The 24,460-nt window shown below is 43.7% G+C and overlaps 1 protein-coding gene across 18 annotated transcripts in view; it reads right to left on the bottom strand.

The window, feature by feature from the left end:
* The window catches only part of EPB41L3 (erythrocyte membrane protein band 4.1 like 3), a 143,846-nt gene that overhangs the window by 82,435 nt on the left and 36,951 nt on the right, over positions 1-24,460 (bottom strand). For 6 of the 18 annotated variants that reach the window (XM_039706048.1, XM_039706050.1, XM_039706051.1 and 3 more), the window contains exon 1: positions 13,383-13,542. The exons of 1 other annotated variant lie outside the window; for it this stretch is intronic. The gene's annotated coding sequence lies outside the window, so the exon portion shown is untranslated. Of the gene's footprint in view, positions 1-13,382; positions 13,543-24,460 lie in introns of those variants that run through there. 11 more of the 18 variants (XM_039706054.1, XM_039706055.1, XM_039706059.1 and 8 more) reach the window with 3 other exon arrangements.

Genomic DNA, 24,460 nt, shown 5'->3' with positions numbered 1-24,460 from the left:
ATTCACCCTTTCTGCTAACACTTTCCTTAATCCCTAACTGACTTCCCAGCCTATAATTAAACTTTCCAGCTGCCACACTAAGAGATGGCACCAATATCCATCATTTATTTCTAAATAGTCCTTAAAAAGCTCTTTTTCCAATTTCTAAGACCATGGACTAGAATCAAAGCCTCTTGCCCTTACAGGTTTTTGGCTAAAACCCTTCAATTCACTTACAAACTGTCTCATGTTTTACCAGGGAAATTAAATGGCCAAGTAGTATTATTTTAACAATTAAACCGATGCATTTTTATAGTGCCAATAGCTGGAATGCAAAGAGCTTGAAAACTGACGCATAAACACTGCATGTGTTTACACATTTTGTATGGAAAATATACTAGAAAGAGCTCTATAACCAACAGCATTTACCAAGCTATTTGGTTCAAGCCCAAAGTTTAAACAGGAGCTTGAATTAAAATAATGAAAGGCCTGATATCTTACTTTAGATTGCAACAGTAAATTGGGGTTAGCACTTAAAATCTTGAAAACGTGTTTTTCACATTCATATAAGAGATTATTTGAACAGCAGAGCTAGTTGACAACATTTCTGTCTGGTACTATTCTTGCAGTGTTCAAGAGGACTTGATATTTTATAAGAAAATTACTGGCTTCACAGCTGAAAAAGGGAGAAGATGTCTGAAGCTAATGCTGTATTTTTCGGTAACGTGACATAACAAGACCCTGAGGAAGCTGAACAAAGCAGGCGAAGGCAGTGTAACACCCAGTGGGAACACAGCGTGGGGTTCAAAGACTCATCATCCACAAGCCCTTCAGATCCATTACAAGAAAACCCCCTCAAACAGCCACAAAATGCTGTTATTTTTGTAAGCCCCAAATGTCTGGGACATCTGCTGAGCCTTTGAGCCCAAAAGGTTTCCCCAACCCAAACCTGCAGTCTGGAAAGACATGTACATCATCCTCAGTCCCAGAGCTCTGCAACTCTGCACACCAAAACCCAGGAGCCTGTATCTCCAAATACTATCTGTCATAGAGTAGGGCAACATCTGCTTGGCTGCTGAAGCACCATCACCAAAACCAGCAAGCAGGCTCCATTCATAGCATGACTGGCAAGTGCCAGCTGGCAACCCTGAGAGCCCACAGCCTGCAGCCTGCTGAAGACTCCGCGATGTTTGGGATCAGCCACCTCAGTGTCTCCTTCAACATGTTCAGGAGTCACAGCATGCTTTGGTTTTGCCTTTTGCCTCACATGTCAGAGTAAAATTGAGTGCCAAGATGCAGCCTTCATGTTTATGAAACTGCAGGCTGGTTTTATAGAGGATGAGGCTGCAACCTTTCTGGAAGTTACCAGCCATTTAAAGAAAGTGGGGCCCCTTCAGGAAAGGAGTGCATTGGTTTTCCATGTTATAATACTGCTTGAGATCAACAATTCAACATTGAAGTTTTAATGGATTTCCATAACTGTGCAGGATTTAGCAGCTACTGTAAAGCTATTTTGGTAGGCTACCAGATCAATCCATCATTCACGTTTTGTCAAGTCTAAAAGCATCACTTCTTAGCAAAGAGATCATGCCAGACAGGTGCAGAAATTCAAAGCCTGAACAGCTATGGCTTTGTTCCTAGCAGCAAGGCGAGAAAGGTCAATATTTTAGGTGAAAATGGAAACACTTTCAGTTCTCTCTAAACTACAGGTGAAACTTTTCTCCCTCCTTACATTAAACATATAATTTTAAAGACAGATTTCGAAGAGTGCGTGTGACACTCTTAAGCTTCAAATATGTATGTGTTGAGAGGTTAGGAGAACATGAAAACAGTGTTTCATTGAAACCCGTTTGTCATTTTTAATCACAGGATAACTCCAGAAGAGGTGTGACTGATGCAATTTAAATTTTCACCTGACAAACTGAATTATTCATCTTGGCGGCGCCTACGACAAAAGACCAAGCAGAGCAAGCAGTCAGTCAGCCACCAGCCCCAGGAGCTGCTACAGAACATCCTTGAGAAGGGGAAGCCACCTATTGCAGCATCACAGGGTGAAGTCCTGCTCCTTACAAGCACAAAAGCCCAGGACCTTGTCCTTGTCCCCACTGCTACCTCCCACCTTTTGTTTTCCAAAGCAGAGGAGGACTCTGGGCAGGTCCACTGATAAGAAATGCTGGGGTTTGCAAGGAAGGTGACAGAAATACAGTGAAGGCTTTTATCTGCACCTGAAAAGAGTTATGTGTTCTGTACTTTTGGCTCAGACAGGGAGGACTAAGGAGACTGAGGAGCTTTTTATTTGAAACTGAATGAAAATTTTACCTGCTGCTAGTCACTACTACATTTGCCAGTGATGGGATCTGAGGGAATGGCCTGAACTTGTGTCAGGGGAGGTTTCAATTAGATATTAGAAAAAGGTTCACCCAGAGGGTGCTTGGGCACTGGAACAGGCTCACCAGGGAAGTGGTCACAGCACTAAGCCTGGCAGAGTTCAAGGAGTGTTTGGAAAATACTCTCAGGCACATGGTGTGATGATTGGGTCGGGACCTGGACTTGAAGATCCTTGAAAGTCCCTTCCAATTCAGCTTATTCAGTGTGTCTGTGAAATACTCCAAGCTCGCACTAAGTTTTCAATTAATTGCTTTTTTCTACTGGAATGCGCTTGTTATCATGCCTTGTCACCCCAGTTCCGGAAGATATCATGCATTTTTCAGAACTGTTATAAAGCAATGCTATATTATTACTCTTACATCCCAATTTTGTGCCTCTCTAGTATTAGTGATCAATAGTTTCCTGATTGCATGTCCTACCAGAATTGAGAAAGAAATAAGGTTTTTAAAAATTTCCACAGTGTTAATAAAATGGGGTTTCCATTCACCACAACTTCAGAATAGTAGGTTAAGAGTAGGCTATCCAAGGTCTTAAAACAAAGACTGAAGGCCAGCAGAAAGCAGGATTCCTTGCCTGGAAATGTAGAGATGTTGGGCTTAAACATGAGATTAGTCAAAGAGTGAATTCTGCTCAGCCCACATCTTCAGTATGTTTTTAAGTAGGAAATAATTCCATTCATTATGTAAACTCTTATTCAGACTCTTGTTAATGTTTGTGCTATCCCTTCTGAATTTCTGGACAGTTTCTTTCAGGCTCAGCAGCCAACATTCAATTAAGAAATATTTAATAACTAGTGTTATTTAAACAACGTCACGTTTGCAGAAATAATTGCATATAACATCTACTTTACAAAATCAAAATACAGCCAGTGGAAACCAGATACAAAACACATGCTTTCAGCTGAGCTAGTTTTGTTTAGAAAATGAACAGACAATGTATTTCCTTGGCTGAGACCTTGATCTGTTTGCCAAATACTGTCCTGCAGAGCTTTTTCTTCCTACAACAACATTCCAGGCACAGAGGACACTATCAAGGAAGCACACTCACAGTTCTGCAGGTTAGGAACAGTGATAACCTTGGCATGCCTTAAAAGAAAGGTGGCAAAGCACTTTCAGCTAAGTACACAATGCAGTATGTAGTTAATGTATCTGTTTTATCCCTTTATAGCTGCTCGGAAGCCAGAGAGAGATGGGTATCTTCTTAGGCAATTAGAAAGTTTTTAACATAATGTTTTGTTGCCACATCTTCTAGTGCATACCAGCACTTTTCCACTTAGGGAAAAAAAAAAAGCACAGCAAGATTTCTTATGAATCTATGGCAATATCAAACACTCATATCAATTTCCACAGACTGGTTTAAAGAAAGAGGCATAAATACATCAATGGTGTTCTTCAAAGCAAGATCATAGGATCGAAGGTCATGGGGGGCATCTTTTTTTGTACTGGCTATTTTGCTTTTAGACAGAAAAAACACTGCCTAGAGTTAGAAAGGGGCACTTCAGATGGTGGAAAAAGCAGGACACAGGGAAACAGGAAAATAAATTGCAATAGCCAAACTTCTGCTGGAGTGAGGCAAGGTGATTCAGAGCAAAAAGGGATGAGGAAAATACAGTGATCATGTCTGCAAAGCAGATAGGTTAAAACAACACTGGAGCTTGAGAGGGAGCAAATCCAAAGCCAGGCAAAGAGTTTGCTTTAATACAGACATTACTGTTACAGAAGCTGCTGGTATCCTACTGGTCAATATAGGCATTTTGCCCCCATGGGAAACCCCAAAACCATGCAGTTTGCCCTGTACTGACAAGAGACATCTTATGTCTGTTCCTACAGCACAGCAGTGGGAAGTTGGCAACAATTTAAAAGGAAGGAACTTTTTTTTATTCCTCAGCTCTGCATCCTTAATTCAATCACTGTCCCCTAGGGCTGAGAAAAGGACTGGCTTTACTGCTCTGCATGATCATGTTGGCAGAGAAGCTATGCAGAAAAATATTCTTAGTTTATACATGATGCAAGTGTAAGAAAAACAGTTTCAGGTTCACACAATGAAGAATTAGTCAAGAAATCTAAGTCAAAGAAGTAGCAGATGAGGATAGAATACTTTCAAACCTTAAGTATGAAATTCTGTGTGGTTGAGCTTCACAAGAGCTGTGGTCAATGGGTAACAGATCAGAAATAACAACCTTAGCACCAACACTTAGAAGCGTAAGGTTGGCTTTTCAAGTATGTTTACTTCAGCTTTAAAGTAATTTCAGCATTTCTTTCATATATACTTTCAAGTATATCAGCATTTCACCATCACAATAATTGTGTGGCATATTTAGTTTGTGCAAATAAAAGTAGGTACATTGTTTATGCAGACAGAAAAGCCTGCTTGAATAAATTTAAATATATTGATGAAGGAAATGGGTGCTGTCTTTTCTCCCTATCTTGGTAAACTGGTGAGGACATAAGCATTGTCTGCTGGCTCTGCTTCTCCAACCCAGGCGTGAAGGAATTCCCAAGATCAGGACAGTAAGACAAGCCAGCTATTCTCTATTTCTTGGGAGTGTCAAGATTAAATAGAGAGGCATGAGAAGTGGCTGTGGGTGATGGTTTAGTTTTTTTTCCAAAATATCTACTATAGCCCATGAATAGATGATTATAATCCACAATTACTAGTAGTGACACTGAGGGCAGGACTGAACACAGAAAGCAAACCACTGTCAATACCAGATCTAAGCTGGCATAGAGCCTGTCCCCAGCCTGTTTTCTGCACTTAACACACTACCCCTGCAAGTAACTGATGAAACCCCGACAGTGCTGGCACTGTATTAAAGGATCCTCCTAATTGCCATGCTTCAAATTCCAGCTCTAAGCCTGCTAAGGGAAAGTGTGCAAAACTCTTTAATAAATCATAGAAATCAGAGACGAAAATTAGGTCATGTCACCCACGCCTCCTATCTGCACCGTGAGTCTGTTACCCATACAGTGCTGCCGAGTGCTCCGTCTCGACAACTCCTAAATGATTCAAGTGCTGAGGTTTCTCCCAATTCCCCAGGCAGACTGTTACACAGCCCAGTGAACATCTCCATCCATAGGCTTTTTACTGACCAGCCTCACCCTCTCCATACCAATTTTATCTTTGTCCCATTTTGTTCTGTTCCTATTTATATCTTCCTCCAACTTCCTCCAAATCTGCTCTTGATGCTACCTCAACCACTATCCGGCAAAAATTGTTGCTCAGGAAACGTTCTTCTGCCTCTCCTGTAATACTGCTGTAGTGTGCTGCTATTTTTAGGAGCAAAAAAGGAGGTGGTAAGGGAATGAAAGGCTGCCAGCTCCAGCTGTACAAGAATAATGCTCCAGTACAGTGGAAACTACATTACAGTGTTTCTCTTTAAGCACATATAATTGACCAAAGCCTTAGTCTTCTGGAATGATCTAAATGGGTAAGATAGAAGAAATGGAAAAGACAAATTCCAAGGTTAAAAAAAAGCCCTTGTCATCCCACTTCACCTTTCAATCCTACAGCTGGGCTCTTCCTTCCAGGGCTGTTATTGAGATTTTACAACAGCACTTGCCCAGTGAGACACTTGGCAAAGTAGCCACACATTGCATTATACTAGAATAATTTAGGTTGTAAGGCACCTTAAAACTCACTGAGTTCCAATATCCCTGCCATGGACAGGGACACCTTCCACTAGACCAGGTTGCTTAAAGCCCCATCCAACCTGGCCTTGGACACTTGGCCCTTGGCAATGTGTTCAGGCACATGGTGTGAATCTTGGGGTGTTCTGGACAGGTCCAGGAGTTGGATTTTATGATCCTTGATGGGGCTTTCCAACTCAGTATATTCTATGATTCTATTACTTTCAGGGATGGGGCATCCACAACTTCTCTAGAAAACCTGGCTATTCCTTCTTGTCCTATCACTACATGCTCATGTAAAAAGTCTCTCCCTCTTTTCTGTACTGCCCCTTAAATGTTCCAATGCAGTCTACCCAGAGCCTTCTCTGCTCCAGTCTGAACAACCCCAACTCTTAGTCTGTCTTCTTACCAGAGGTGCTCCAGCCCCCTTATCCTATCACTACATGCTCGTATAAATGTAGTGTAACGCCCCTTAAATGTTCCAATGCAGTGTACCCAGAGCCTTCTCTGCTCCAGTCTGAACAACCCCAACTCTTAGTCTGTCTTCTTACCAGAGGTGCTCCAGCCCTCTGATCACATCCATTGCCATCCTCTGTATCTGTTCCAACAGGTCTACACTTCTCCTGTGCTGGGGACCCACATGTGGAAGCAATATTCCAGGTAAGGTCTCATAAGAGCAGAGTAGAGAGAACCACATCCCTCAGCTGGCTGGCCACTGCTTTTGACGGAGCCCAGGATGCTGTTGGCTTTCTGGGCTGTGAGCATGCCTTGCTGTCGTGTTGGGCTTCTCTTACACAAACACCTCCAAGTATTTCTTCTCAGGCCTGATCTCAATCCATCTCTCAGCCTGTATTTGAGCCTGGGTTTGTCCTGACCCCTGTGCAGGGCCTTGCACTTGACCTTGCTGAACTTCAAGAGGTTCACACGGGCCCACCTCTCAAGCCTGTCAAGGTCCCTCTGAATGCCATCCCTTCCCTCCAGCATGTCAGCCACACCAAACCACATGGTGGTGTCAGCAAACTGTGTGATCATTAAAAAATGATCAATGAAGAAACCTGCTTACAAGAAGCCACTTCACCTTGGGTCAGCCCCTCAAGTGGAAGCAAGATCTGTGTTTTATGCCTGCTTCAAGACAAAGTGACATGCTGACCTCAAAAAAGGCAGCTGCCCATCATTCCCCAACCTTGCCGGCCAATGCCAGTGGCAGACACCGCACACAGAGGGCTCTGTGCAACCAGTGCCTGGACCATCGAGACTGTCTGGCCAAACTAAAATACCCTTTTAGGGTCTTTCCTGAGCACACACTTTTATACATCACCCACTGTCTTTATCAAACCTCGTATTTACTGATATGCAAAGTTAGGAACCACCACCAGGAACAAAGTAGAGGTATCAGATGTTTTGCTACAAATAATTCTCACAGGCAAGCAATGATGTTTCTCTTTGTATATATGCATATGTCCATGTATGGACACCAGTGCATCTGTGGGGCACCTTCAGGAATCACACTGTGCTGGGAGCAGAGGGGCTAAGCTCTGTCTGCACCAGCAGTTGCTCTGCAAAAGCAGTAATTTAATTGAAAGAAAACAGTGATACATAAAGAGCACCTGGTGAAGTAATCATTTCCAGTGTCCTTAGAAAGATTTCAGCTTCCTGACCTAAGCTACAGTTTGGTTGGGTCAGATTTTGATGCCTCAATCTAAACCAAACTGAGCCTTGCTTCACAGCCAGGCTTACCAATTTCCGTGGGAAGACTGGTGGACTCAGATACTCCCCGACATGAGTCAGGGTGCAAGAACAGGTCTCTCAGTTAGTATAAACATATGTTTCCTAGGTCTGGAAGAAGAGCTGGTGTGTTTTTTTGGTTGTGGGTTTTGTTTTTTTTTTCTTCTTCTGTTCTTCGCAGCCTGTTTACATTTCCTGGCTTATTAAACTAGATTTTATTTGCAGCCAGTACGTCCTAGGGAACTGGAGGTGTTACACATAATTGCCCTCAGATTCATAGTAACCTCCACCGCCAGGGAGTCCTCCTGCTCCATTGCTACCAGCAATGTCAAGTTCCCTGGATGCTATGAGTGGTGTCATCTCCTGCCACTTGGGAAGGGGCTGCTGGTGCACCCCAGCACGCAGCTGTCTCCCAGGACTTACCTCCTCCAGGGAGGAGCATGAGTGGTGTCACCTCCTGCCACCAGGGAAGGGGCTGCTGGTGCACCCCAGCACGCAGCTGTCTCCCAGGACTTACCTCCTCCAGGGAGGAGGAGAGTGCTGTGACTGAGCTGCAAGGGACGAAGCTCTGAGGATAAGGAATATGAAGGAATGATCTGAAACGAGTATGGCAGGTACTTGGCCACTTTCTTGGATGATAGGAAAAATGGAGAGTGCCAGAGGATCGGGTTCCAGCAGGGATTCCACCAAGGAGCCCAAAGACAGGGGGAACCAGCCAGTGACTGCAGGCAGGGAAAGGGCACATGCAGGGGGAGCGATAGGGAAAAGCCTGAACTGGAGGAGCAGGACATGACTGCAGAGCAGAAGAAAACCACAGGCCTAAGTGTGCAGCTTGCCCTGGTCTGATATGGACCACGGCCAGATGTTTTCCCTACCTCCATCCCATGGACATCCCACTGTTCATCAGTGGGGCTCCAAACAAAAGCTCACCAGGGTCAGCTGTTGCCACCTCAAATTATTCACTCAGTTGCTACCTGCAGCCCATCTGGGAACAAAAAAAACAACTCCTTCCTTTTGGGAAAAAGGCTGCAGTAAAAGCCAGGCAATGGGCACATGCTACACCTTGGTAGTTCCAAATTTAACATAGCCCTAAATTAGAATCATCAACCATTCTCTATTTCACACAGGAGCTTTTTTTCTCCCAAAGCTCACATAACAGAGCAATGCTGTGACAGAGCAATGCTTCCCCCTGTCCCATTTGCCAATAAACATCTGTTTCATATAAATATGATCAGGTATTCAAAATTGTATCCTGCTTTTTTCTCTTCACATTCCCATACCCTTCCTGAAAAAATATATATATTTTTTTTATATTCACATCTGCTTTCCATTTATTCTAGCCCTTTATCCCCAACACATGCTCTGAGTCCCCAGTTTCCACATTCTTCTTTAACCATTTAAACTGAAAGACTTTTCTCAATGGGATCAAGCATCTGGTGGGTGATCCTCATGCAGATTTCTGTACTTCTTTTGTTTCTCAGCTTGCCAACAGATCAGTTTTGAGAGATAGTGAAGCCACTTAAAAGGAGTCTCTGTATGTGGCACACCAAGTATTTCCAAGATCTATAAAGGAAAGTGTAAAAATTGATGAGGTCGATGTAGAAAAGCTCTCCCCCCCTTATTTTATTTTTTTTTTTTGTTCTGTGTACTTTTTAAATTTTCATTTATGTAATACTCTTTCATGTACTGCATCCCATAGGATGCAAATAGATTCATGATTTAATAGAATATAATTTCATTTTTGCTTTTACCCACTTTATTCAAGAACAGCCAGCTCCACTGATACAAAGATGAAGTAAAATTTAAAGATTTCATTTTTCCCCAGAGACAAAAAGCTGACAATTACTCAAATTGCATTATATCGGTTACTCACAAAGGGTGCAGGAGATATTAATTTTGCTGTCTATACAGCTCACTGCCTCAGATTAACTCGGTTGTCCCAAATACTGACCCATTTCTGCTTTTCCACAGGTACTCAGTCCTCAGCAATCCTCCTGAGCTTCCTCTGCATTGATGGTGATGGTGACAACGATTGAGAGTGGCAGGGGAAGGAGAAAAGGGCCTGTAGGTTTTCTCTTACCGAAGCCACGGGAAGTGCTTACGCTCCTCTTCTCCACTACCTGGGCTGTTCCCTTTAAGAAATTGAGACCTTCCCAAAGAAAACAAGCCTTTCTCTTTGGGTGTTTCAAGCCAGCTATTTGAGAGAGGCAGTGCAATGTGTCCATATACTCATTTAGACTTGGACCATTCCCCAGCCATTATAAATGGCTAACACTGGAGACTGAAAATTTAGAGAAACATGCTATAAAAGCTAGCTAATCTATCATTCTTCCAGTGGTTCATCTCTTTTAAAGACTTGCTTTATGCTACTGACTCAAACTGCTTAGTGATGCTTATTTAAGTCCAGTTCTGAGTAACACTCTTATACTCTACAACTTTTGTACAAAATAGAAGCAATCCATGATCCAGAATAAACACTTTTTCAGTCTAATTTTCAGCTTAGTTGACAGCAATCATATTTTTCAGTTATATGCATGCATTTATATTCACTTGATTAGAGAGAAATTTTGTTTGAACAAAATACTTTGAACATTCAAACACTGCAGTCATAACATATTTCCTGTAAATATGTGATAAATAAGATGCTAAAACACAAAATCCTAGGGCCATGCTACACACATTGAAAAAACACAATCCTGCAGACTCACAGCAGCCCTCCCTGCATAGACTGACCCTTTGTTTTCAAAGCCCAACTTATATTAAACATGCACGGAACACACAGAGATTCTCAGCCAAGGATGTATTTTGATGTGACAAAGTCACATAGTTTCACACTTTTGTGTTGAAAATGCCGTAGCCCAAGAAATAAAGCTGATGCTTCATCTCATGAGAGACAAGAAGTCTTTTATAACTACTTATAAATGGTTTGACGTTTTCCCTCAGACAACAAGCAGTCATTTACTGGTACATGAGATTTCCATGAAACAAGTCTGAATGTCACCCACCGTGAATAACACATTTAACACATTTCAAGAACTTTCTGTTAACTCAAAATCATGCCTGAAATACAAAGAAGTGACATTTTACATATTTTAAGAAAACAACCATGCATAACCCCTATGAAACTCACAAGCACACATCAAACAACAAACATAACAAATATAGGTGCAACCATGCTGCTGTGGGACAAATCTACTATCACCTACGCCTTCCCAGATTTCAAAGAAAAATATCTGAATAACAATTATTTCTCATTAAAGACTAAATATTCAGCAGGTCTCCACTACAGACAAGAAAAGATTTCATCCTGATTAAATGAAAAATTACGTAAGTTGTAGCTTCACCTTCACTTGCTCCTTCTCGGAAGAGAGAACAGAACCCCAACCCAAACCAGCCCTCTCCAGTTCTGGTGCAGCTCTCCAGCAGCCAGACACAGCCCTGCCCAGCGAGGAGCTGCCAAGCTGAGGCGCAGGGGGAGGCTGGGGATGGGTGCCACACCCTGCACCCCCCCTCCCCCACGGCTCCTCCTCAAGGCTAAACCTGCCCACCGCAGCAGCGGGCTCCCGTGGGATGAGCTCCTGATGCGCATCCGAGCAGCTCCTCGTCCTATGGGGAAGCCTTCGGGGAGAAAGGCCATCAGCTGCACCACTGACAGAGGGATGCAACTGCAGGCAATTAGTGAGGGGAGAGGCCGGGGCTGTACTGGTGTGATAAAATAGAACCAGTGTATTTTTAATGTTTCCCAATGTGTTTCGTGTTCCCTGCTGCAGCAAGCAGGTCTACAGCATGCCAGCAGCCCAAGGAGCCTCCGCGCTCATGCAGTGCCATAAGGAATAAACTTCCAGCAGCTCTTACCCCAATGCAGTGCTCTCAAGCTCTCCTCTCCTCCCCTGATTGCCATGCAGGTCTCATCCTCACACTAGAACTGAAACTTTCCAACCCAAGGAGACCAGCATAGCAGTATTTGCCTATACTCTATTATGCATGTGCACACTCAGAGGTGCAGCAAGAGCAGTGAATTTAACAACATCATTGATGCTGCATGATGATCTTGACCTTTTAATACTCTGTGAAAGGACTCTTCTCCATAGAATTAGAGAAAAAGCATACATTCAACTGCATCTGACCTTTACTGGTCCAAGCCTTATGTAGTTTGCTTATGTTCTTATTTTTAATGAGATTTAATAATACTTGCTTTCTTTATATAAACCTTTCAGTTTTCTATGGACAGAGATAATTGCTGACAACACTAAAAGTAAAACAAAAAGGTATCACTCAGCTCACCAGGCTGTAAAAGAACAGATGTGCATGGGACACACCTAACCCGGAGCTTTTTCCCGGTTGTTTTTTTTTTTTTTTTGGCAAGCGGGTCTCTGACTTTCAATCATTTTGACAGAAAAGACCTCTAACATTGTAAGTAGTTTCCCTTCAACTTCGAAGCAACGTGCGTGTTCAGTGGAGGAAACAGTTTCCATCTCTGTCTCAAACAGGGGCGAGAGTAACAACCGCTTTCCTCCTCCAGCACAACCCCAAGAGAAATGAAATCAAGACAGCACAAGGCCAGACAGGGATGATTTGCTATTGCGATTTCCACAGGAGTGCAAGTTTTTAAGCTTCTCGCTATATGTGATGAAGTTTCGCCTTTGAATGAAAAATGGGACAAGAAAGGACAACATCCTTTTCCACCGACCCGCCCCGGTCCCTCTCTGGCAGCCCAAGGGCGCGGGGCCGCACCCAGGATGCGGGAGCCCCGAGGGACCCGCTCAGCCCACACGCTGGTCGCACCCGCGCTGCTCTATTCCCCTTTCCCAACACACCTGGCCGAGCACCGACACCTCCACGCCGCGCTCCGCGGGGCCAGGAGCAGGGATGGGGAACAGTGAGGGGTTCCCAGCGTCCGAGCCGCGCTGCCGAGCACCTGGGAGCCCGCGCCGGGTCGGGCAGGCAGGGAGGCGCGATGCGATCCGTGCGGCGCGGGGCGGAGCGGGGCGGCCCGGCCCGGCGGGGCCCCTCGCTGCCGGCCGGGAGCGGGGGGGCCGGCGCGGCGCTGCCACTGCAGCGGTCCGGGGCTGCGATGTGCTCCGTGCATAACCACACCCACCGCATTGCAGAAGCCACGGCCCGGGGCGGGGGGGTAGGGGGTAACCCCCCCACGGCGAGTAGCGCAGCCCCGGTACCGCCCGGGTGTTTTGTCCCCCAGGTGAGCGGGGCACTGGGGCGGGCACGGCCCTGGGGGGCTCGGGGTGCGCCCCACCACGCCACACGCCTCGCCCGCCCCCCTCCGCCGCCTACAGAAGTTTCCCACAGAAATGCGTATCGTCCTGAGAAAAAAATTAAAATTGAAACCGCCCTCCCACCCTCCGCCGCCCGGCAGAGCTGCGGCGGGAGCAGGCGAGCCTGTGTGTGTCCCCGCAGAGCCCCGCCGCCCTCCCCGCTGTGCGGGGCGCTCCGCTCGCTGCCTGCCCCGGCTCCCCCCGGCAGCCTGGCCGCACGCACACGCCGCCCCCCCAACTTAAAAATGGCTCCTAAGAATGATGTAAATATATATACACATATATTTATATATGTATATATATATATACACACACACATCTATATAAAAATAAATACGCATATGCTATAAAAAGGGGGAGACGCAGTCTGCCCCCGCCCCCCCGGGCATACCCTCGGCTCCCCGCTGCGGGGAGGGCAGCGCAGGCAGCGCGGCCGGAGCGGCGCGGAGGTTCCTCGGCCGCGGAGCGGAGCGGGGGCGGCGGGCGCGGGGCTGCTCCCGGCGCGGCGGCGGCCACGCGTCAGCAGCGGCAGCGCAGCCCGGCTCTGCCCAGAGCGAGCCTCCGCCGCTCCCCAGCAAATCAGGGCTGCCGAGGCTTCTCCGGCGAGAGGGAGGGAAAAAGGAAAGGGGAAAAAAAAAAAAAAAAAAAAAGGAAAGAAAAAAAAAAAACAGTACGAAGGGGAGAGCGGCAAAATCTGGATGCCAGCAGGTTTGTGGAGGCAGCCTGCCCTACTCCCTGGGCCACCGCAAGCTGCTCTCCGGTCATCGCACAGAGCCACCCCGCCAGCACAGGGATCCCCACCTGTGTCCGGAGGGATTCGGCCGGGTTTTGGCTCAGCTAAGTGAATCCGTGTATTTAGAGATGAGTATAGCTGCAGCAGTTTCAGGCAAACCCCTGCGATTGAGAAGCTCCCTGTCAACTTAAGAGCAGCAAGCTGTGAGCTGGCAAGGTCTGGCTTTGAATTACATGTGGGGGTTTTGATGAGGGGGGCATGTTACCAGTCTTTTCAATTTTAGTTTTCAGTGACAAACTACATGTTCTTAAAATATGAACCGTATTTCCCCCTAGAAGATTGCCAAAATGTAAAAAAAATAGAAGTCCTGTTGCACATCAGCTCCTGATCCAAAAGGATAATGTAAAACTGAAGATGACTTTGAAGTTTGTACTCCAGTACAGTCAAGTTTGTACTCCAATACAGACCACAACATGCCACATGTCAGAAAGCATAAAAAATTTGTAGTGCATACAAAAGCAGTTTGGGACGGGATTATTCCTACTTGCACCATTCCAGTGTAGTAAATACATAGCTCCTCTTAGAGCACAAAACTGACTTCTCCCCTCTATACACACAGGAGTGAGTGGCTGTTGGGTTTGAGACTGCTGCATCACCGTGATCAGAGGCACTGCTCATTTGCTTCTCTGGGGGACCAGAAGCAGCTGAACTTGCTCTTTTCTGGAGGAGGAATTGACCACAGGAAGGGCAGTGATGGCTTGGCTGCAGAAGAGCCACAGATGAACACGGTCTGATGCTGCACCTTCAATCCTGGTACAGCCAAGCAGATAAATGAGGCTTATTCTCTCTTTAGATAGGGCTCTTAAAGAGCTCCCAAAACTTATGAGATCCAAATCATACTCAGGGCTCTGACATGAATCAAGGGGAGAGGGAGGGGCAGGGAACAGCTCTTTTAATTAGCAGCATCTCTGGGGGATTTAAGAAGAGAAGTAGGTTTTGACAGTAGGCAGAAGCATACCATTTCTCAGATCTGTAAAACTGCGCTGTTCTGTATTACACATGGAATTGTAGCCAGCCACACACCGCCCTCTTCACCTGCTATGCCAGAGTGCTGTTGAGCAGATCTGGCACACTGTAATGTGCCTGAGAAGGAAAAAGAGTTCAAAAGGAAAATGCATGCCATAAACTAAGAGAGGGCATACCTTTGGTCACACAGATTTGTATACTCTTTTCCACCAGGAGCTCTGGAAGCCATCACAAATCACAAGGGAATGGACTTGACAGCTAAGTCACACATTAGAGTTAACAAGGTTTGATTTGAAAAAAAAACAAAAAAACAAACAAAACACAAGGAAAGGAAAGTAAGAAAAGGACTGACTTGCTCTGAATCAAATTGAGTCTCAAAAGCAAACTAGAAGACTCAAGAAATATTTGTGAAAAAAACCAGCAAGAATTTCCCAGCTCCATCTTTGGCAGCTCTTGCACTGCCCATTACAGAGCAAGTGCTGACATCACTTTTATGCAGACACGTCTCAGGAGTATCAGTGCTCCCCAGCCACCAATGTCATCCTTGAGCAGTACTACAGGCAGATTTACCCCACGGTTACACTATTCTCTGTGATCCCTTTTGTGGATATTCTGCATACATAATGGCATCTTTCATCTGAGGCTCTAGAAGGCTTCCAGCACATTGATTTAACCTCAAAGCATCAAATGGTATTAACAGGCTGCTCCTACAAACAAGAAATCTTCGCAACAGATTAAAGGCAGCTGGTACCTCTGGGCCTAAGTTTCAGGGCTCTCAACACAGTATTTTTTTTTCATTTTCAAATGTTAATTTCTAATTCCAAAGTGGGTTTGTTGCCCAACTTGTCATGACTTTTGTCAGAAGGAAGCTGCAAGGAAGCTTAGGTTTCCATGAATCAGCATTTTAATTTTTTATGGTTTTTTTCAGTAATTTATAGCAAGCCTGAATCCATACTCTTCTTACAAAGGTGGGAAATGTTAATTATCCCCCTGCACTTCACTGGAATTAACACAGTGTCCATTTACAGAAAAGGAAGACACCAGATGACAAGTCCAGGTAGCACAAGAGGAGACTGATCTCGTGCCTTGCTATGGAACAATAACTTTATTTTTGCTACTTTTCTTTCTGGAGGTGGTACTTCACACCTAGATGTCAGGAGCAAATGGTTCCATTTGAGTTCCATTCATCTCTACTCCCAACACAGGGATGACAAGTCCAGGTGGCACAAGAGGAGATTGATCTCCTGCCTTGCTATGGGACAATAACTTTATTTTTGCTACTTTCTCTTCTTTCTGGAGGTGGTGCTTCACACCTAGACGTCAGGAGCAAATGGTTCCATTTGAGTTCCATTCATCTCTACTCCCAACACAGCAGGCTTGGCGCAGGCCAAGGCAGTCCCTGCTCACCTCCACAAAGGGCCCTGCTGACAGCAAGTCACTAAGTCTTTGCTGCCTGCCATGGAGGAGTCTTTCACTCCTACATTCTGTTTATTTAAAAACAGGACCAGCTTGGGTGGGATGCCACACATTGGCAGTCTCTCTGAACACATGGGCTTTGAACCCCCCACACCCTGCTGCTCTAGACACCATGAGCTCCCACACACCATCTCCTCTCCATTCCAGTGACTGCAGAACACCTCTCCCATCCTGCTCCTGTTACACCATCCCCTTTCCTCTTCTCATATCCAGTTTGGCCCATTCTCCCCCTCTCCCTATTAGCACCATACCTATTGGCCAGGGATTTCCCAACCATTTATTCCTCCTCAGCCCTTTCAAGAGGCATCTCTTCAACCTCCCTCTAAAGCAGTTTCCTTCCCCTCATACCATATACCTTCCCCATATTTTCTCCATTTTCTGTATTGAGATGGCAGGACCCAGCTGTATGAGCAAGAGTCAGAGTCACTGAGGAGAATGACACACAGCTGGGGAAGGGGGTAAAATAGGTGGAAAGTTCTGCCTTCCGTTCTCTTGTCTATCCATACACCCCTTTTGCTCCAGTTTCTCACCTTTGATAAACAATTGCAACTAGCTTGGGAAAGCCCTTCAAAGGGAGGGAGAAAAATGTACGGAATAATAGCAAACACGAAGCAGGTAAATTAGAGGTGGGGAAGGAAAAGGTGCCAACACATACACACACACACATCCCTTCCCCATGGGGTTCCACTCAGAGGAAAACAGTCATAAGGAAAGCAGGCCTGTGCAAAGCATTTGGCCACTACAAGGAGTTTTTTTATAGGGGAGAGGAATGGGGAGACACATGGTCTCTGCCAGGAAAAGATGAATAGGCAACCCTGGAAGAACAGGGACAAGGATTATTGCCCAGCTCTGGGAACTGATGCCTAAAACATTCTTGTGATTCCCTAATTGATTGGACATGGCATTCAAAATAGCACATAACAGAAAAGCAAGACACAAAAATGCTATCAAACTCAGCAAAAAGCCGTCTTAAGTCCAGCCAACGATGAATTAGCTGGGCACAGCACTTTGAAAAATGGCAAGTGCTATAAAAGTACTAGCATTAATACAGCATTATTAAGAAGATACTTCTTAGCAGACAGGAGCTTGGCACTATCTGTCTAGACGGGCAGATGGGTTTGGAGTCAAACTGATTTTTTTCTTTTTTTTTTATTATTACCGTATCCACTTCCATTTATTAAAAGCAAACCATTCTGTCCATGACTCATGCAGCTTAACTTTCTGCATGGCAATGAAACAAAATTCTCATAATTAAGAATGATCAATGTGAACAGATGAAGGTAAGATTTAGAAATCAAACCAAATTTTCTATTTCTGTCTTCACTCACTACAAACATAATGCCCACTAATTAGCCAATATTAGCAATATTGCCTTCAAATATGTCAGTAGTAAACCTGTAGATGAGCCATCCTTAAGCAGAACTCAGTGACACAGCAGGTTAGATTCATTGTTGATGCTGGTTTACTGACCTCAGAGAAGAGATTTATTTGGTCTGTTGTCTGTAACACTCACTCTGCCAGTCATTGCCAAATCCACCCCATTTTAAGACTACTGAAGGAACAACAAGTAAATTTGGCCCCAGTTCTGTGCAGCTGAAATCCTGCCCGTAGAAGATTTACTGCAATTAATTCAGCACTGCCCTTTGCCACTTTCATATCTGTGGCTACTTTCTGACTGAAAGCATTAACTGGATTATCAAGGATTACCTCCTGCTGCAGTTCTCCAGCCCCCACTATGAACCAAAGGTAGCTACATTTTTTGGATACATGACCCTTTGGGATGTACCTGAGGTTGTGACCAAAACATATGAGAGTTATCTTTCAGAGAGAATAATAAACTGAAGCTTTGAATCACAGTTAAAGTTTTAATTTTTGATTTATTTTGTTTATTCATAGTCATTAATATGGTTTAGCTGTAGCGTGATTTAATATACACTGACTACAGGAAACCGACAACACAATATGCAGTCAGTACAAATTTATTTTCATTTCATTAGTGTTCCTGAACAGCCCAACAATAAGGCAGGCAAGGACAATTTCCATTTTCCAGTAGCAACTCTAGGACCACAAACTTCCCAGATGGCAACCATCTCTATGGAGGTCAACACAGACTATTTCCCTTTACTAGGTTGCTTCCTTGATTCTTTTCCATACCATTTAACCCAACCTTGCATTTTAGTTATAAAACTATTTTTAGCTCTTCTATGTCTTTTTATCTAATTCAGTGAAGGATTTAAGCTGGAGTTTACCTAAGCATAAGCTAGAGTCTCACTGAGTCAAAGAAGAATCAATGCTCATATTTATGGAGTACTATCAGAAATAGAAATGCCATCCTAATTCATAACTGCCTTCTACAAACCCCATGAGGAAGATGCCTCTTCCTCATGACACCTACAATAAAATGGCTTGCAGTGGCCAGGTTAATAGGCATAGCCCCCAACTGCTTTCATAGAATTTGTCTTTGTTAGCTGCAAGATTTACCAGGGAGGGAAGGCACTTTAATGAGCGTTTGCATAGTGCCCATACAGTTCAGCTCTCATCTTAATTAAGGTTCAAAGCAATTAAGGGAAGCAGTAGTAGGTTCTTGTTTAAAATACAATGAATGTTTATGTTTATCATCACACTAAAATGTTATTGGGAAAAGATAAGGCCTCCTCAAAACAGAACACATTTATCCTTTATCTGTGTTGTCTTATATGCTAAGATGTCCCAGGTTGCTTTCTTAAACGGTTGAAGGATTCCTTTAAGCTCAAGGGTTCCTTACAATTGAAATATTTCTGACCTGGCATGGCTAAACAAGAACTTTAGGTTTGCTATCTTTCCTGTCAAGCTACCCCCTCCCCATTTTTATTCTCTCAGAGTGACGGAAGAGTACAAAACAGATTGGACAACAATAAATAAACTCTCAGAAAAGGCAAGGGTTGGTGTTTTTAATCTATCAAATATACTTTTTGAAGAAAACAATAACAAAGCAAAACCCCAATTTATGCACTGTAATTTCTTTGTCTCTAGTTAGAAAAGTGCACAGTTGTTCCCAGTATGCTGCCTCATCTTGCCCTTATATCTTTCCTTGCACAAAACTTTACAGCAGAAGTGGCTGCTCTTCACAAAACAAGGACCTGGGGCTGTGCCCGGTGGCTCCAAGCCCACCAAGACAGATGTCACCCTTGTTCCTCACAGCCTGTCCCTGGCCCAGTTTGCCACATTCTCCCAGTTAAACATCTGCAATACCAATAGGAGAAACCTCTTTATCAATCCCACAATTTCTTCCCACCTCCATCTCCCGCCCCTCTCACAAAGCCACTACAAATATTTATTAAGTCTGTGGGAAGAAGCAGGCAAACCCTTTCAAGTTAGAGCTGAAAACAAGGAGAAACAATAAATTGGATCAATTCCTCACTACGATTTCCTGTGAGATCTCATCAATACAAGACTGAGGAGTGGGTGGTGTGGTGTGACATGAGCAGTGAGAATGACCGCAATATCACACCACTGCCTCTGTCAGGGGTTATGCCAGCTTGTGCTGGCATCAGATGATGATGTTGGGCATCAGCCTTTATTTATGTGAGCAACTGATCAACATTAGCCCTATCCTTCAGCCCCACCCCCCCGAGTGGGGTTCACAGGGACTGACCCAGCACCAGCAAACAGCCTCTGCACATAGCCAGGAGCTCCTCCACCTGATGTTCATAGCTGCTCAGATGCTTTCAAAATGAATTAAAACATGATCTGATCCAGATTACAGTTTAAGTCTCACATTCAATTCATGGCACACTGCCAGTTAAAATGAAGGTAGTGAAGAGACATTCATTCCTTCCTTCTGTTTCAACAGCTTACTCCCTCTGCAACTTGCTCTCACTATCAGTACTCATGGGGAAAAATCAGAAGTTACTTACCAATCTAGGTTTTTCGGGTTTTTAACTCAGCTAATATAGTGGCAGACCTTAAAGTTAGATGCCTTGTGTGCACCGCAGCAAATTGTATATCAGGATAGAAAGTAGCAGAGGGCCACACTCCATTGTTTTCTTTCTAACTGAAATGCAGCCAATTGCTAACTTGACACAGACCTGCAAAACAGCCCTGTGATATCTGCCTTGGGATCTCTGAAGGGTAAATCCTCTTAATAGCATGAAAATGACACTGGTACAGTGGGGGGGTGGGGAAAGGCAACACCACAACAAACCATCATCTTCAACTCACAGCTTTAAACTAAACAAATTTCACTCACCCAAATGACAAATAGTACGTGTCTGTCCCCTAGGCACTGAAAAATAGCCAGAAAGGCATCTCAGCCTCCCACCTTTTGAAAAGCTTTCTACACTTTTCAAATAACAAGTATCATGAACAGCCTCTCACAGTGCAAATGTTTAATTTATCACACATCCCTTGAAACAATAATTTTAGGACTGGGTTTGCTTGGTCACCACCAGGCGCTGCTCCCAGTCAGCCTGTGTGCAAACATCTGTCCAGCTGCTCCCACAGAAACGCATGCACAGCCCAAAGTTGCCAAGCAACATCCTCAATGCCTTAAGCATCAGGCCAGCTCGCCTGCTTTAAAAAAGTTACTCAGAAAAATAGGCTGATGGGAATGTACAAGCTTACATAAGGATCCTGCATTTAGAAGAAGTGATGCTCTGCTCTTTCCCTGAAAAAGAATTTTTGGGTGCACAGTTTGTTTTTGGTAAATAAGTAAATGCAGTAATTGCTGTAATCACATTCAAGGAAAAAAAAAATAAAGCAAACAATTTCTGCACTGAAGTTTCTAAGGTTTCTAAACTAAAATCTGAACAAATATTCAGGTTGAAAAATCTATTTCCTGGGCAAAGCCACGCAAAGCACACACTGCCTTTCCATTCCTTACCCAAAACCAGGAATAAGCAAGCATCCCTTCAGCGTACCTGAGGGCTGACACAGAACCACTGATGACAGTTAAAGCCAGCCACACGTCAGTGGTTTCAAATACATAACTAAAATAATGTATTTACAAAGGGCCTGTGAACCAAAGAGTTCCAGGCTACAAGTCTCCTCCACATTTAAACTAATTTTGCTCAAATTTTAGTCAAATTATTTCCAAGACCCTCTTTAACACACCACAGTAGCCTAGCACTCCCACTTTTCAGGGTATTAATGTACCTCCTCTCTCAAAACAAAGTAACCAATAGAAAAAGTGGAAGTGGGATCTCTGTTTCAAGATAAAATCATGGCAATAGTGTCAAGGCTTACAAACGGGGCTGGTCCTCAGTTTGCCAACTTGCCCTCTCTACTCTGATGACACCATGGTGATGGATTGCAACACTCTGTACTTTGGTATCTTGACCCATCTGCTTAGGACAAATTTGCGATTGCCATTGCACCTGTTAGCATGCACCATGAACAGTCCTTTCTCAACCAAAATAACCAGACCTTGCTGATGCTTGAGGTGCCAGACAAGGGCAAAAAGTCTGGAAAAGGAGTATTTTCAGTTTAAGACATTGTTTTCTCCTGACAAGACATACAGTGTAAAACATAATGAAACCTACAAATATTTTCTCAAAGGAAAGCACAGTGGCAATGATACAAAGCATTACATTTACACAATATGCAGTGCACAGTTGTTGCCTTTACAATTGCAAGAAAATTCTGTAATTCAATTAGTTTGGAATAAAATGTCCCAAACACCTCCAATTCTGACTTTGTTATTAAGTCCACTCCTGGAGGTTTGGGCTATTTTATTGCTCTCTGCGAATCTATACTCTAAGAGTTATTTTTATAGGAGAAAAAAACCAGAAGACCAGCAGAAGAAAGAAGTTGCAAAGAAACACAAGCAAGCCAGATAAATGAACTCATAAAACAGCCTTCAGAGGGTTCCGATGACTTCAATGAGTTGCTCTCCTATCTTCCTTTCACATTTTGGGGAGAAAAATTGGAAAGCTGAAAATGAAGTATGAGAAAGGCTTCGTTCATAAGGTTTTATTACTGCTCCTAGTCCCCTACGCTCCATGCTTACCCCAGCAAGCTCAGGGCTCTGAGTGTCCCTCTGGATCTTTCTGCAAGGCAGGAAGGAGCACATGGCCTGGCAGTGTGTGAGCTGACAGGCAGCACTGCTCATGCTGATCGTCTATCACGACATACGCTGTAATTAATCAAACAGGATACCTGCCTGCTAGACCCAAGCTCATGCCAAAACAAACCTGTCCCCTAGAGAGAGGCAAGCTTTGCTCCTCTAGACCATCCATCCCAGACCACCATGGCTACACCACCAGCACTGCTCGTCTTTATTTGTCACAGCACTACACAGGATGGACTGGAATGCTCAGCATCAAAGATGCTGTGGCAGTGTCTTGTGGTGCAGAGCCTCCATGTCTCTCCCTGCGCCAGCCACCCTCTGTTTTGCATTAAGCAACAGAAAGTCTTGCTTTATTTTCCTTTGTGGGGGATTCTGCCTTATGCTTTGAAGGAACCTGAAAGTGATTATAAGGAGGAATGATGAAACATGAGCTCTTGTTCTCATGTTCCACTCAGACAAAAAGGCAGGAGATAGAGTGACTTATTCTTGGAGAACTCAGCCTTGAGTATCCACCACAATTGTGGTGACGCATTTCTTGGGGTGCAAGAGTGCCAAACCCCTTCAGAGAGCAAGATAATTTTTGTGTAGTACTCTGAAATTATCTTCAAAAAGAAAGTGTTCTTATGCCATCAGTGAATTCCTCACTGGTATGTTTTTGATTTGTTTCCTTTCCACTATTTTTAATGAGTAGCAAATAATAGTGATAAGAACAAAAATAATAATAATTTTAAACTTTTTATGAGCAGTTCATGGAATAACATGACAAAAGGTCTAGCCTTTGAAAGAAATAAATTTTCTATATTCCACAACTCCCATGAAATCAAATACTTTGACGTATGTCAGCTATAATGATTAAAGTAAGGACTTTTGAAGTTAAACTCACCAATGATGAATTTACAAAGTAAAGCAAAGTTTTTCTTTTCTGTAATTGACTGTGATCTTGAAATGCATGTGAATTATAAGGTCTCTTGTAAAAGCTGCATCATAAATGTGGCTATTTTATTCACTTACCCTCTTCAAAGCCTCTTTAAAGCTAAAATTATGTTCCCTATTATTTATCAATTTTATTTTGGCTAATCAAATAAAATTTTCACTTTGCAACTTCCCAGACATCCCATTATGTGATGTGTCTAAAGTTTGTATAGAATTCATCAGTCAATCAACGTAGCAAAGCAGCGTTCACCAGGCAATTACAGGATCTGAAAAACTCACCATAAAACAGCAGTTACAATGCATTATGTACATGCAAACTGAGCTATTATGGTAAGATAATGTAGCATGTTACATCTTAATTTCTTATCTTTGAAGTCCTTAATAGCCTCAGCTTCTCTACCATGAGTACAGCAACTGCTCTTAACCACCTCTTGTTACCTCTTTCACTACCTGAAACCTATAAAACACTTGCCCTGTGTAAGGAAAAGTCCAGGTTTTTTTGCTTACTTACAAGAGAAAAAGAAAGCAATGAAAAAGAGACACATTTTTGAAATGCCTACAGCATTACTAATTTAAAGAATAAGGAATATTTTGGGTACAATTTCCTTAGCCCACAGAAAGCAGTTATAGCTACTTTGGCATTCACAAATATTTGAGAGCTTTACAGATGGGGAACAACCATCCACAGAGTTGTCACATTTGAAGCAGAGTGAGAGAGAGAAACAACAGCTACTTGTAACCATGTATTGAGTGCTGAGCTTGCACAAGCCCAGGGAGCACCTCCACCTTCTGGAGACCTGCAGTGGGAACTCGTCTCCACTATCCCTGCACTCAAGCTCAAGGGGGCTGGAGAAGTGAAGAACACAGTTGGTGTCCTGGGTACCTGAGCATGACTCCAGAGGATACCAGGATCATGTTGCAGGAAGACTTAATCTAAATTAATTATCTAAACCTGGTTTCTTATGAAGGACCAACAATGAATCTGACCTGAGAAATCTAGGTTCTGTGGAATAGATGAAATGAAAATACTAACAAATAGAGCAGACTAAAACCAGCCTGAAATTTTTATCAGAGGAAGTATTTTGAAAGCATTGCAATGTAGCAATAATGTAATTTTCAACTGTATTGTAATTTTCACAAATTTCCAATGTTCCTATATTTGTTTTTACACTGGGTTCTCTTTATACACATATAATTGGAGATTTGGGTCTCTTTGATAATTTCAATTCTCTCTTCTTCCTCCCACCCACATCTC

This window comes from Passer montanus, unplaced genomic scaffold (assembly GCF_014805655.1).
Source record: "Passer montanus isolate IOZ18808 unplaced genomic scaffold, ASM1480565v1 scaffold19, whole genome shotgun sequence".
NCBI lineage: Eukaryota > Metazoa > Chordata > Aves > Passeriformes > Passeridae > Passer > Passer montanus.
Note: the sequence above shows the minus strand (reverse complement) of the source record. Positions and strands in the feature narration are given on the sequence as shown.